The sequence below is a fragment of the Panthera pardus genome, unplaced genomic scaffold, assembly GCF_024362965.1.
Source record: "Panthera pardus isolate Hobbes unplaced genomic scaffold, ASM2436296v1 HiC_scaffold_13, whole genome shotgun sequence".
In the NCBI taxonomy this organism is placed as follows: domain Eukaryota; kingdom Metazoa; phylum Chordata; class Mammalia; order Carnivora; family Felidae; genus Panthera; species Panthera pardus.
The window spans coordinates 110,098,028-110,110,880 of NW_026526688.1; the positions used below are offsets into that span (position 1 = coordinate 110,098,028).

Sequence of the window (12,853 nt, forward strand, 5' to 3'; positions counted from 1 at the left end):
AGAAAAAATAACTACTCATTCTCTTAAATTAATATCAGGTTAGACATTCAGTTAGATCACCAGGAAACAATGTACCTGGAGTATGTTATCTGTATTCCCTACAGAAATGGCTTCACTGAATTATAAAATATTACTACATATTTGGCTTATATGTCAAGTGAATATAAGAAATGTCCATTTGAACAATATTTATATCCTTGTGTTTGTTTTATATGGATTTTCTGGATTAACTATTGTTGAATTTAATAACAGGGAAAAGTTTAGTAATAGGAAAACCCTCTATGCTTCTTTTTACTAAACTTTAATTTAGGAAAACAGCATAAATCCATATGTTTCTTTTTCACTAGTTTCCAGGAAACACAAAATAAATTCAGTATTCATCAGAATTAATTACCACAAGTTCTCTATTCCTCTTTTTACTTGGTTTTGCTTTTATCTTGTTTCATTTTTAATGATGTCAGAATGACAGTACCTGGGAGTGTATGTATGTATGTATGTACATGTAGTGTCACCAAAACTTTAAAATTTTTTCACATCTTGGGGCGCCTGAGTGGCTCATTCGGTTAAGCGTCCAACATGATCTCACGGTTCGTGAGTTTGAGCCCCGTGTGGGGCTCTAGGCTGACAGCTTCCAGAGCCTGGAGCCTGCTTCAGATTCTGTGTCTCCCTCTGTCTGCCCCGCCCTCGCTTGCACTCTGTCTCTCTCATTATCTCAAAAATAAATAAACATTAAAAAAAATTTTTTTTTAATTTTTCACATCTTTTGTATCTTACAACAGCACTATGCCAAGTGCTTTCACTGAGCTTGATGTATTCCCTACCTCACAAGATTTATGGACAGCGAGGATACTTTGATTAACACGGTTGCTGATTCCAATTAGCTACTCAGTGGCTCAACATACTGACCAACACTTTGGAAAAAAACTTAGAAGAAAATGTAAAATCATTTAAAAACCAAAAACAAAAGTACAAGAGGAAAATCTAAGAATAAATTAAACCTGAGAAATAGTAGCCTAAAAGCTGAATTGATATCCTCAGCATGCTTGAGAATAAAAGGTGTTGGTGTTATAACTCTACTGAAGCAAATCTGGAGGAAAACAGATAAATACACGGTAAAAAAAAAAAAAAAAAAAAAAAAGTATGAGACATTGGAAGAGCATTTATTGTCATTCATTGGAAATCTTTCCTTTTAAGGTTGTTAAAAGGTTAAATGTTTCTCATTTGTACATACCTGACTGAATGTGTTTCCTTTTTCTTTCTTCCCTTCCTTTTTTCTTCCTTCCTTTCTTTCTTTCTTTTCTCTTTCTTCCTTCCTCCCTTCCTTCCTTCCTTCTCTTTCCCTTCCTTCCTTTTCCTTCCTTTCCTTCCTCCCTCCCTTCCTTCCTTCCTTCCTTCCTTCCTTCCTTCCTTTTTTAAGACAGTGTGATCAACTGCAGAAATAATAACATCCTATTGGGAATAAGAAATGCAAACTGGTCCTTGCTCTGCTGCAAACCAGATGGGTGACTTTGGGCAAATCACTTAGCCTCTTTGTCCTATAATGGTCTTATCTATAAAAATGATGATAATGAGAATAATGAAAACTCAATGACAATGATAAAGAAATAAAACTTTATGAGCACCAGTTGTGTGTCATTGTTTTAGGCTTTATTTTTAATGAATGTAAACTTATTGAAACTGGTTTGGGGGAGGATGTGTGGGTGAATTGTTGAGGGTTTTCCAAAGAGAACTGTGGGAACGAGTCAGCCACCCAGGAGGGAGGGGGTAGGTGCCTGGCCACAGACCCCATCTTAGGTCTGATTTCTTCTCCTTCTGCTTCTTGCACCACATCCAGCTACTGGTCCTTCCACCCTTGATGGGGGAGGTGTGTGGGTTAGGGGGGTACAAGCTCACCTACTTCCCATTCATCTCAGGCTTGGCACGCACATAGTCTGTGTATGATGGCTGGGGTCGTTAAGAGCTGACGAACCCTTGGTCTTGCCTCAGACTTGTCGCAGATCACCTTAGCCATAAAAAAGGATGGGAAACAGCTGAAGGTGTATGCAAGATATCATGGTTCACCTCACTGCCCACATCCCCACAGAAGATGTGGAAGTCATCTGCATCCCGCTCCAGCAGGCTGGGGGACTCCTAGGTGTTGAACGAATGCTGCGTTTCGATTCCTCTGGCTCGCCTTCCTTTTCATCCTTATCCAGGGCCTCTGGGACCTCCAAAGTCATAAGGTCAAGGCAAAGCGGCCGGGTCCATAGACTCAGGGACAAAAGTCCAGATATGCACTGTGCGAGCCGACTTCCAATGGGAGGGGCTGGGGTTAGAGCTCAGGCAAAGGCAGGGAGAGGGACGCTCTGGTTGGCTGAGACCGGTGACTGCAACACCAGCTGGGGTGCCTCCTGCCCCACAGTCACCAATGCACTAGTCTTGTCTAGCCCATCCGCTGCTACCACTACCCCTTCCTTCTCTTTCAGGCCAATGCCAGGCCTAAGCCCAGTTCTCAGGGTGTTGCTGGCCCTTCTAGGGGAGGCCTCAGAGCACCCATGGAGACTGGAAGTGGGCCGGCCATTCCGGGCAGCACGATAGGGGCCCCACAAAGACTGGTGGGAGGGCCCGCAAAGCCAGAGGCAGAGAGACTACCTAGTACAGAGTTAAGATCGTAATCTGCTCTCTGCAGTACGTGGCAAATGAAGCCAGATGCAGGATAGGGGTCCTCTGGGAGACCACAGCTGCATGACATAGATAGGAACAGGGCTCCCTGAGCCCCTAGACTGCTCAGATGATTCCAATCACCAGGGCCAAAGCTAAGTGGACCATAGGAGGAACCATGAGTCCAAGAGTCTGTTGGATATGCTGGAATGTTTTGGTCACAATAATTGGGCAAATCACAGGAGCTACAGGCACCTGCACCAGTACTACCGTGGGGACCTTGCGTGCAGCAGGCATGACAGTGGGGATTCTGGTTACTAGAGCCCTCAGAACTTCCTGTTCAAATCCCCACCTCCATTTCCTTCAAGCATTCCTTGCTGCTCTTATCCGGGATTCCTGTGCTGGCGCCCAGCACTACAGGCCCTCCTGCACCGGGAGTCCTGGAGCTAACCCTACCAGTTAATGTCGTGGCCACATACTGAATGGGAACCAAGCACAGCAGGTTACTATTGATAAGCCCTTGATATTGACTTAATGTTAGTTAATGTTGATAAAAACAATATGAATTTGAGTCTTTTGAAACAATCAACAAATGTTAATTCAGCTCTTACTGTGAGCAAGGGCTTATAGTTCTGTAAGTCCTAGACAAGTTCTCACCTTTGATTCTACAACTTTTGGAATAATGCTTTTTGTATATAATATCATTAAAATGATTAAACATACTAAATAGTTTTAAAAAATAATAAGGTCTTAATGCTGCTTTGAAATAAACCATGTGCAAATTACTCAATCAAAGGTGATATTTTTGTTCTATTAAATTTTTATAAAGCAACATTATAACATTTTGCTTACAATCAGGTTTTACAATAAGCTGTAGTTACCACTTCTCTTGTTGATTTTATGAGATATTTTGCCCATTGACTGCTTTTCTATGATCATATAAAAGTATAAAACTATGATCATATGAAACCTCAGGTAGAACAGATAGTCAATAAAAATTTGTACAGAGCCATTCAAGCATCGGTTACATTTCTGGCACACACAGGTAAGATATAGAGTAGTCCATCTGAGAAAGTTAAGGAACAGATTCAAGAAGATACAGCTAAACATATATAAAGTTTAAATTTTTGCATCAAAATCCATTCAACTGTTTTGCATCAATACTTAGGAAGGTATCAGCTAATCAGCAAGTGTGTGCCAGCTACCCACCAAGTGCTCATTTCTAGGAGCTATGTTCTAAGGGAGAAGCAAAGGACATGTGATGTATTTTCTGTCCCCAAAGAGCCCCAAAATAGTTATTAGTTACACACTTGAAAACCACCTCTGCACGAGCATATACTTGACTGTGATTTTTTTCAAATCTCTGGCTTCTCTTCTTTACAAATTTTACATTTGGAGTTAAGGGTACTCCAGTCTGTCTTATGCATATCAGAAAAGTACAACTAACTTCCTTAACTTCCTTAATTCTACTAACATGTAAATATTAGGAAGGAGGCAACTGAAATATATGAGTTCTTGAAAAATATTAGAAGGAAAAGGGAGAGCAAATGGGGACAAAGGGCAGTAACAGAGAAAGGAAAATGAAACTTGACTCCCAATCTCCATCTCACCCCCACTCTGAATGGGGCTCCTGTGTCAGAGATGCCTTAAACCAGGAGTTCTTTTCAAGAGGAACTAAAATGCCCACATCTAGACATACGATAATTATGAGTATGATTTACAATTTCATACTTATATTGGCATAAGTGACATTAGCAAAAGAAATTACCTACATATGGAAAAAAATCAAACTCATAACAAAAATACCTGTTTATATATTCCCAATCCAATTTTCACTGGTTACACCCAGCCATAATCTAGCTGCACCTTTCCCATCTCTTCCATGGTGGCTGCTCTAAACTAAGAGTACTTACTCTGATGGAATTAAGGATTCATTCAGTTTTGGGGAAGATCAGGAACAGCAAAGCAAACAATGTGTCAGATACAATTTAACTGATTTTACCATGTCTTTGGCTGGTCTTCAAAGGTTTTTGATCTAATATAGTAAATCAAACTGTGGGTGACCCAAGAGGAAACTTGTTTTATTAGTGAGTTATTCTCAAATCTTCAAGGCTTTCTTTGTAATTCCCAAAAGATGAATTTTTAGTAAGGTATTTCCTAATTTACAATGAGGCTTGGAGTTTGGTAGCTCATTGATCATTACATGGGAAAATGCTTAGAATAAGAATGCTTTGAAAATATCACTTTGTATAGTCCACTTCCCGATCTCCATTTCATCTAAGGATCATCTATGATCCAGGGCCACCCAGATATCTGTAGTGCTTCTGGCTAGTAGCTCCCTTGTTGGCCACTGGTCTTTCTCCCCTGTTCAGCCCTATCAAATCTTTCTACCATATAATCCCCCAAATATAAAGAATGACATTAAATATGATGATGCCTTGGCCTGGAAGAAGAAAGAGTTGTGAAAATTCTTCAAAACTTACCAAGATCAAGAGGGATGAAGAAGTTATGGGGCTGAGAAATAAATACTTGATGAATCAAAGAATAAGAAACTCAATGACATAGATATCATTATTATATTTTACATATATTACATCACACATTATATTTTACAAAGAAGGACCCTAAAATTCTCAGAAATCAGGTGATTTGCCTCAAGATCCTCACCACTAAAAAGAGGAAGAGCAGAAGTCCAAACTTGATCTCAGTTACCTATTTATGTTTGTAAAGCTAAAATAATTAAGTTGTAAATCAAGTTTCAAACTGTAGGTCATTTTGCATAAGTGGGTTGTAAAATCTATTACTGATGAACAGATAAAGAAGGTGTGGTTTACATATACAATGGAATACTACTTGGCAATTAGAAAAAAGTGAAATCCCGCCATGTGCAACAATGTGGATGGATCTGGAGGGTATTATGCTAAGTGAAATAAGGCAGTCAGAGAAAGACAGATATCATGTTTTCACTCATATGTGGAACTTGAGAAACTTAACAGAAGACCGCAGGGGAAGGGAAGGAGAAAAAATAGTTTCAAACAGAGAAGAAGGCAAACCATAAGAGACTCTTAAATACAGAGAACAAACTGAGGTTTCATTGGGGGGGTTGGGTGGGGGGAAAATAAGTCATGGGCTTTGAGGAGAGCACTTGTTGGGATGAGCAATGGGCATTGTATGTAAGCAATGAATCACGGGAATCTACCCCCCAAACCAAGAACACACTGTATACATTTTATGGTGGCTAACTTGACAATAAATTATATTTAAATGAATGAATGAATGAATGAACGAATAAAATTAAAAAAAATAAAATCTATTGAATGGACTGCCAATCAACATTTTAAAATATAAAGTGGAATAAAGACAACAGAGTGCAAGTAGATGAGCAAGTGTTGATTTTGTTTTGTTTTGGGTTTTTTTTGGTGAAAATTTTCACAATACACACACATACATGCACACACATGTGTGTGTCAGAGAGAGACTGTGTACACATGCATGGTCTGGACTGCAAAAAAAAAAAAAAAAAAAAAACTAAGGAGGTTTAGGTAAGACATGCAAGCATGTTGGGAAAAGTAGATGTTCTTTCAGATCAAAGCTAACGTGCACAAAGACCATTCTAAGAGAGGATTGGTTTTTATGGTATGCTTATTTGAATTTTCTGAACTTAATAATTCTTATTTTTAGATGGGTGTTGTGATGTAAATATGAAGGATGATGATGGGACAAAGAAGAGTTCTTCACTTTGAAAATATCCACTAAGTCACTGCTGAACCGCATGCACATCCAGGGCTCTGAGAGGGGGTGTGGTCCAGGGGAGGCAACACAAAACCTGGGTTCCTGGCTTGTCTCCATTACTAACAACACAATTTCAAGTTTCTTCGTTAGTAAAACAGATGAATTTCCCACTCTGCTTTCTTCAGATAGTTATTTTTAAAAAAGAATATAAAATAATGCATGTTTATGCTAATTTGAATCTATAAAATAATATGCAAATGTAAAATATTATGATTTCCTGGTTAAGTGCAAGAAGTAATAAATTCATATACTCCTAACTCCTGTTTTCTATCACTGATATTTGGTTAAATACAATGAGTCGAATTGAGCATTTCTGAGTCTACTGTACAATGTTTACCTGGACTAGGGAAATTATTAATTTATGCAGAAATTATTTACTTTAAAAAAGTATTTTCGATTCTGGGATGCCTGGCTGTCTCTGTCTGTGGAGCATGTGACTCTCGATGCTGGGGTTGTGAGTTGGAGCCCCACTTTGGGTGAAGAGATTATTTAAAAACAAAATCTTTAGGGGTTCCGAGGTGGCTCAGTTGGTTGAGGGTCTAACTCTTGATTTTTGGCTCAGGTCATGATCCCAGGGTGGTAGGATCAAGCCCCGTGTTGGCTCTGTGCTGAGCATGGGGCCTGCTTGGGGTTCTCTTTCTCTCTCCCTGAATAGCTCTCCCCAACTCACACTCACTCTCTCTCTCTCTCAAAATAAAATAAAAATAAAAATAAATTTTAAACATTAAAAAAAATAAAATCTTAAAGAGAAGGTATTTTCAATTCTAATGAAACCTAGGAAAGACAGAACCTGGTCCATCCAGAAAGTAGTCATCCTTTACAAAATTCAAAGAGCTGCTATTTTATGACAGAAAGCTTTAACTCTTTTATTTAAGTGTTGTTTTCACAGGGGCTCATTCTTTGGTTAATTTTAATGAGAAATAATAGATACACTATTTCCTTCATATTTGACTTAACACATGCTAAAGCAAAATACTATATGAAGCTCAAAGAAAGAACATTATTTGAGCTACTTATTATAATAGTCATGGTTTAAAGAGATTTAAATATTAACTTTAAAAGTCAGCAGCAAATTATTTAAATAGCTAAAACATACAACATTCTTAAGTGTCAAGCTTGGTTCTAAGCTTTTAATTGCATTAACTCACTTAATCTTAAATTGAACATTATGAATTATGAATTACCTGGTGATTCTAGCTCAGAAACTATACCCTTAACTCCTAGAATTGAAAAAAAAAAAAAATCTATGGACCCTGCATTATAATCCTATTTAGCTCTCTTTAGACTTCAATTTCTCATTAATTCTATTTGGTATTTTGTGGAATAGTAAGTATCTCAGTCTCTCACAGTAAGTCAGTAATTAAAGAGAAATCTCCTTTCTAGACATAAAGTGTCCAAATGTGTCAAAATTAGAAAATAATTCTATAATGCATTCTAGAATATTATTATCATATCCATGTGAAACTTAGCTAGTTTTAATTTAAAGTAAAAATTAAGGAAAGGGTTGATCCTTTAAGTTTCTTAGTAATAAAATTCTGTGGTTCTTAGATCAAACGACAAGTAATGAGGGTATCATTTCCAGAAGATTTTAAAGGAAATAAATATACAAGAGAATGAATCTTGCCTTTGTAGATTTATCACTGACTCATTTAATATTTCAATCAACTCATTTTAAAAGAGGGCATTTTCAGGGCACCTGGGTGGCTCTGTTGGTTAAGCATTGCACTTTGGCTCAGGTCATGATCTTGTCGTTTGTAAGTTCGCCCCACATCAGGCTCTCTGCTGTCAACTATTGGGCTCTCTGCTGTCAGCTTGGAGCCCATTTTGGATCCTCTGTCCCCCTTCTCTGCCCCTCTCCCCATTTGTGTGCGAGCATGCGCGCGTATTTTCTCTCTCTCTCAAAAATAAACATTTTTTTAAAACCTGGATTTTCTCCTTCTAACATGGAACTTATCAAAATTGGTAAGCAAGGATAAGGAGTATATATCAGAATCAACCAGTAACTTTTTTTTTTTTTTTTTTTTTAATGAAACGGAAGAACTCCTTAGTGCTGTGGCCTCCAGTGGATGTGCCTGCAGGGCTCAAGGGTGAGACTGAAGTAAGAAAGGGAAAGAGTGGCAGGATCTCAAAGAGAAGGAAAACAAGAAGGGAGAACAGAACATAAAAACGTTCCATAGCAATTCCAGAATGTACCCTACCTTCCTACTTCTTTTTTCTTTTCTTTAGATTTTTTGTTTTTAAGTAATCTCTACACTTAACGTGGGGCTTAAACTTACAACCTGTCTATTAAGAGGTTTTTTTACATGCTCTATTGACTGAGCCAGCCAGGCACCCCCCTATCCTCCCACTCCTAATGAGGCACAAGTGAAGAAACAGTTTTGTACTAAATATTAAATTCAGATAAAAACATGGTACAAAGTTTAAATTTAATATAGACTAGAGGAAGCTTAAATTCAATGTGAAATAACAATTGAGTGTCAATTACTCACATATTAAAACATTTACTGAACTTTTATGGTATGACAAATTGTGCTAGGAACCAAGTCTACATGTAAAGGTACCCATATAAAAGTTAGCAATATTATTATAGAATTACAGTGACTTCTAATTTTCTCATTTTTTAAAACAACTTTAATTAAAAACAAGCCAAAGTTGGCATCCTGGACTCTAAAAGAATATGAAGAGAGCGAGGAAGGAGCCACCACAAAATAAAGGTTGGCTTTAGGAGTCTTACGGGTAACATACCATTACTCTGCTTTCCATCATTATAAAATGACTCCTACAAATTTCATCTAGTGTCAATTTCAGGTTTGTCTAAGACTCACAAGCTGGCTTAGTTTATCCTGAGTAATCACAAAATTTGGTTCTTCTTACAATTGTGTTTGTGTTCTCTGTTTATCTTCCCAACAAGGCTTATCATGGGCAAGAATCAAATCCTATTCACTTTTGTAAGCTCTACACCTGATATAGTATCTAGTATAAGAAAAAGGATACTTTAATAATGTTCGCACAATGGGTGAGCTAATGAATAGTAAGTACCATATGGAGGTAAATAGGCGTCTGCTTAATCCATCCAGTTATTCTACATGTGTCAGTAATGTAGTCAATGCGTGGGCAAGTCAGGTACAAACAGAATGATTTCTAGCCTTTGTAAACACAATCAGGAAAAGTTCACTCTCTGAGGCTAAAGCTGGTTAACATTAACATGCATAAGACGAAATTGGATCCTGAGAGAAACACTTAATCTATAGGGGCTTTTCTCAGTCTGAAATCCCTTGATGTGTTCTTAAGGATCTCAGGATTCTGAGGATATTTAATTAAATATCATGTGGTAATTTCTTGGTCATGTTTATGACTGTGTCAATTAATTCCAAGTGATCACTGAAAGGAACACCCAAATTTAAACGCAGCATTTCTCACACTGAAGCATATGGATGTATTCTCAGTGTTCTAAAAAAAGTCTCCTCTCTCTACAGAGAAGAAATACTGCCTTAAGAGATGGTTTGTAAACAGAACCTGACAAAACATGGGTCCTTCCATCTAGAAAGCAGAATAAATGTTTGAGGAGGCATGACCAAGACCTTCCTATGCATTACACAAAATTACAAGTTATCTGAAAGAAATAATGACAATTTTGGTTAAGTTAGAAGGAATAAACTTGTTAGTACTTTCCCCAAATCTGTCCATACAGCTACTCTAGTTTGAGTGAAATCATCAATCATGGCCATACATCTTAATTAAATCCTATCTAACTGCAACTGTCAGAACCATACTTTGGTCTCCTGAGTGTGCACAACACAATGGGTTTTCACATGTATAATTTGAGCACCCAGTGGTCTCCCTTTGAGACAGAGAAGGATGTTGAGAAGATTATAAAGTATGCAGTACAGTGATAAGCATATTGTAGACATGCAATAGAGGTAACTATTTTTTTAAGCTTAATTATTTGTTTTGAGAGAGAGAGGGAGCACAAGCAGGGGAGGGGCAGAGAGAGAGGGAGAGGGAGGATCCCAAGGAGGTTCTGCACTGTCAGCACAGAGCCTGACATGGGGCTTGAACACATGAACCGTGAGATCATGACCTGAGCCAAAACCAAGAGTCAGACACTTAGCCAAGTGAGCCACCAAGGCACCCCAAAGATAACTATTATTTGATATCATAGGTATTATTATTTCTCACTTCAAAAATGGATAATTTGAGACTCAGACTAGTTTAAGTGACTGGCCAAATGTCTGTGTTCATTCAATTATTTATTTCTTTATCAAATATTAATTGGATTCTTACTATGTGCCAATCCTGGGTCTCCTAGTCTTTCCAACAGAGTGCCCTTTTCACTGACCAACAACACTGAAGCTGAAATTCTAGTTTGTAATCATTATTTGTCATGATCATATAAGTCAGTGCTAGCCTCTCTTCCCCTTAGGTTTAATTTTAGCCATATTTGTATTGGTATATTTTATGAACCTATCTTTATAAACCTCTTAATTTTCCTGTGTTGCTAATGTTCCAAGTTCCCAGTTTATGTGGCTTTCTGCATATTGCTAAATTGTTAGTTGTAGATGCAAATAGCTAAAAATAATCTAGTGCCCCTTTAGAGAAACACAAAAAAATCTCACTAAAAGGTGTTGTTAAAAAGGGCTCTAGAGTATACATTACAATGAAATACTACTCGGCCATAAAAAGAATGAGACCTTGCCCCTTGAGAAAACATGGATGCACCTAAAGCTTATTGTGTTACCTGAAATAAGTCAGAGAAAGGCAAATCAGGATGATTTCACTTATATGTGGAATCTAAACAATAAAAACAAACAGAAACAGACTCATACATACAGAGAACAAAAGTGATCGCTGGAGAGGAGGGAGGCAGAAGAATGGGAAAAATAGCTGAAGGGTATGAAGAGGTACAAATTTCCAGTTGTAAAATAAATAGGTCATGGAAATGCAAAATACAGCATAGGTAATATAGTCAATAATATTGTAAGAACATTGTATGGTGACAGATGTACCTACACTTGTTGCAGTAAGTATTGCTTAGGGCATAGAATTGTTGACTCACTATGTTGTACATGTGAAATTAATATAACTTTGTATGTCAGCTATACTTCAGAAACGCGGTAGAGACCATTGCTAGTTTGGTGTTTAAACTAATAATTCCAGCGGTCTTTGTCAGCTTCCACCATGGCGTACCATGGCCAGGGTCAAAAAATGCAGAAGGTGATGGTGCAGCCCATCAACCTCATCTTCAGATACCTGCAAAATAGATCTTGGATTCAGGTGTGGTTTTATGAGCAAGTGAACATGTAGATAGAGCGCTGTATCATTGATTTTGATGAGTACGTGAACCTTGTATTAGATGATGCAGGAGAGATTCATTCTAAAACAAAGTCAAGAAAACAACTGGGTCAGATCATGCTAAAAGGAGATAATATTACCCTGTTTCAAAGTGTCTCCAACTATAAATGATCAATGAAGTGAGAAATTCTTGAGAAGACTATGTAGTTTGTTTTTTTTTAGAGGTCCATTGTTGGGAGCATAGTTCTAAAACATTTGTTCCTATTGTTTTGGTTACCTTTATGTCATTACTGGATGACAATGAATGCTGTGGGATTGTTTTTATTTAAAAAATAATAATAAACTAATAATTCCAAGGGAACTTGAATAACAAATCTCTTGATAAACTTCTGGTGGTTGCTTTGGATGAGAAAATAAATTCTTAACTCCCTGATAAATTGTTTCTCTCTGTCTCCTACCTTTCTCTACGTGCCATGGGCACAACTGCTGTGTTTCCTCATTCCTCAAGAAAACATCACGCCATGAATTCTCTCATAAACCCCTTTCCCAAGCATTCTTTACTCACCCCAGCAATGACTTTGCATACCACTAAGGTACAGGGTTTCATTTCAGACTGTCCCCACTGCCCACTCTGCCCTGTACAAAGAACTTTCTTTTTTCATTGATGTTGGCTTTTTAAGATATTTTTTGCCCTTTTTTAAAAATGTCTATATTCATTTTTGAGAGAGAGAACATGAGCAGAGGGGGGCAGAGAGAGAGGGGGACAGAGGATCTGAAGTGGGCTCCATGCTGACAGCAGTGAGCCCGATGAGGGGCTCAAATTCATGAACTATGAGATTATGACTCGAGACAAAGTTGATACTCAACCAACTGGGCCACCGAGGCACCCCACCCCCCCCCACCACCACCACTTTGCTTTCTTTTTATTTCTTTTTTCTTTTTTTTTTTTTTGGTGGTGATGATGGTGGTGGGAGGGGGGAGCCAGGAGTTACATGCTCCAAGGTATACCCTTATGAGCTTTTGTGTTTCTGCATTTTGGACTCTTTTACCCTATCTTGAAGACATTTCATTTCTGAGGGAAGAGGCTGAAGAGAAACTGAGTATGAAAGTAAAAAGAATTGCCTATGTT

At 37.9% G+C, this 12,853-nt stretch overlaps 1 protein-coding gene and 1 pseudogene across 50 annotated transcripts in view; one reads left to right on the plus strand and one right to left on the minus strand.

Moving 5' to 3' along the window:
- ANK2 (ankyrin 2) overlaps nt 1-12,853 on the minus strand; it is a 669,482-nt gene that overhangs the window by 189,220 nt on the left and 467,409 nt on the right. The gene's annotated exons all lie outside the window — the stretch shown is intronic.
- LOC109248348 (small nuclear ribonucleoprotein E-like) lies at nt 11,595-12,054 on the plus strand (annotated as a pseudogene).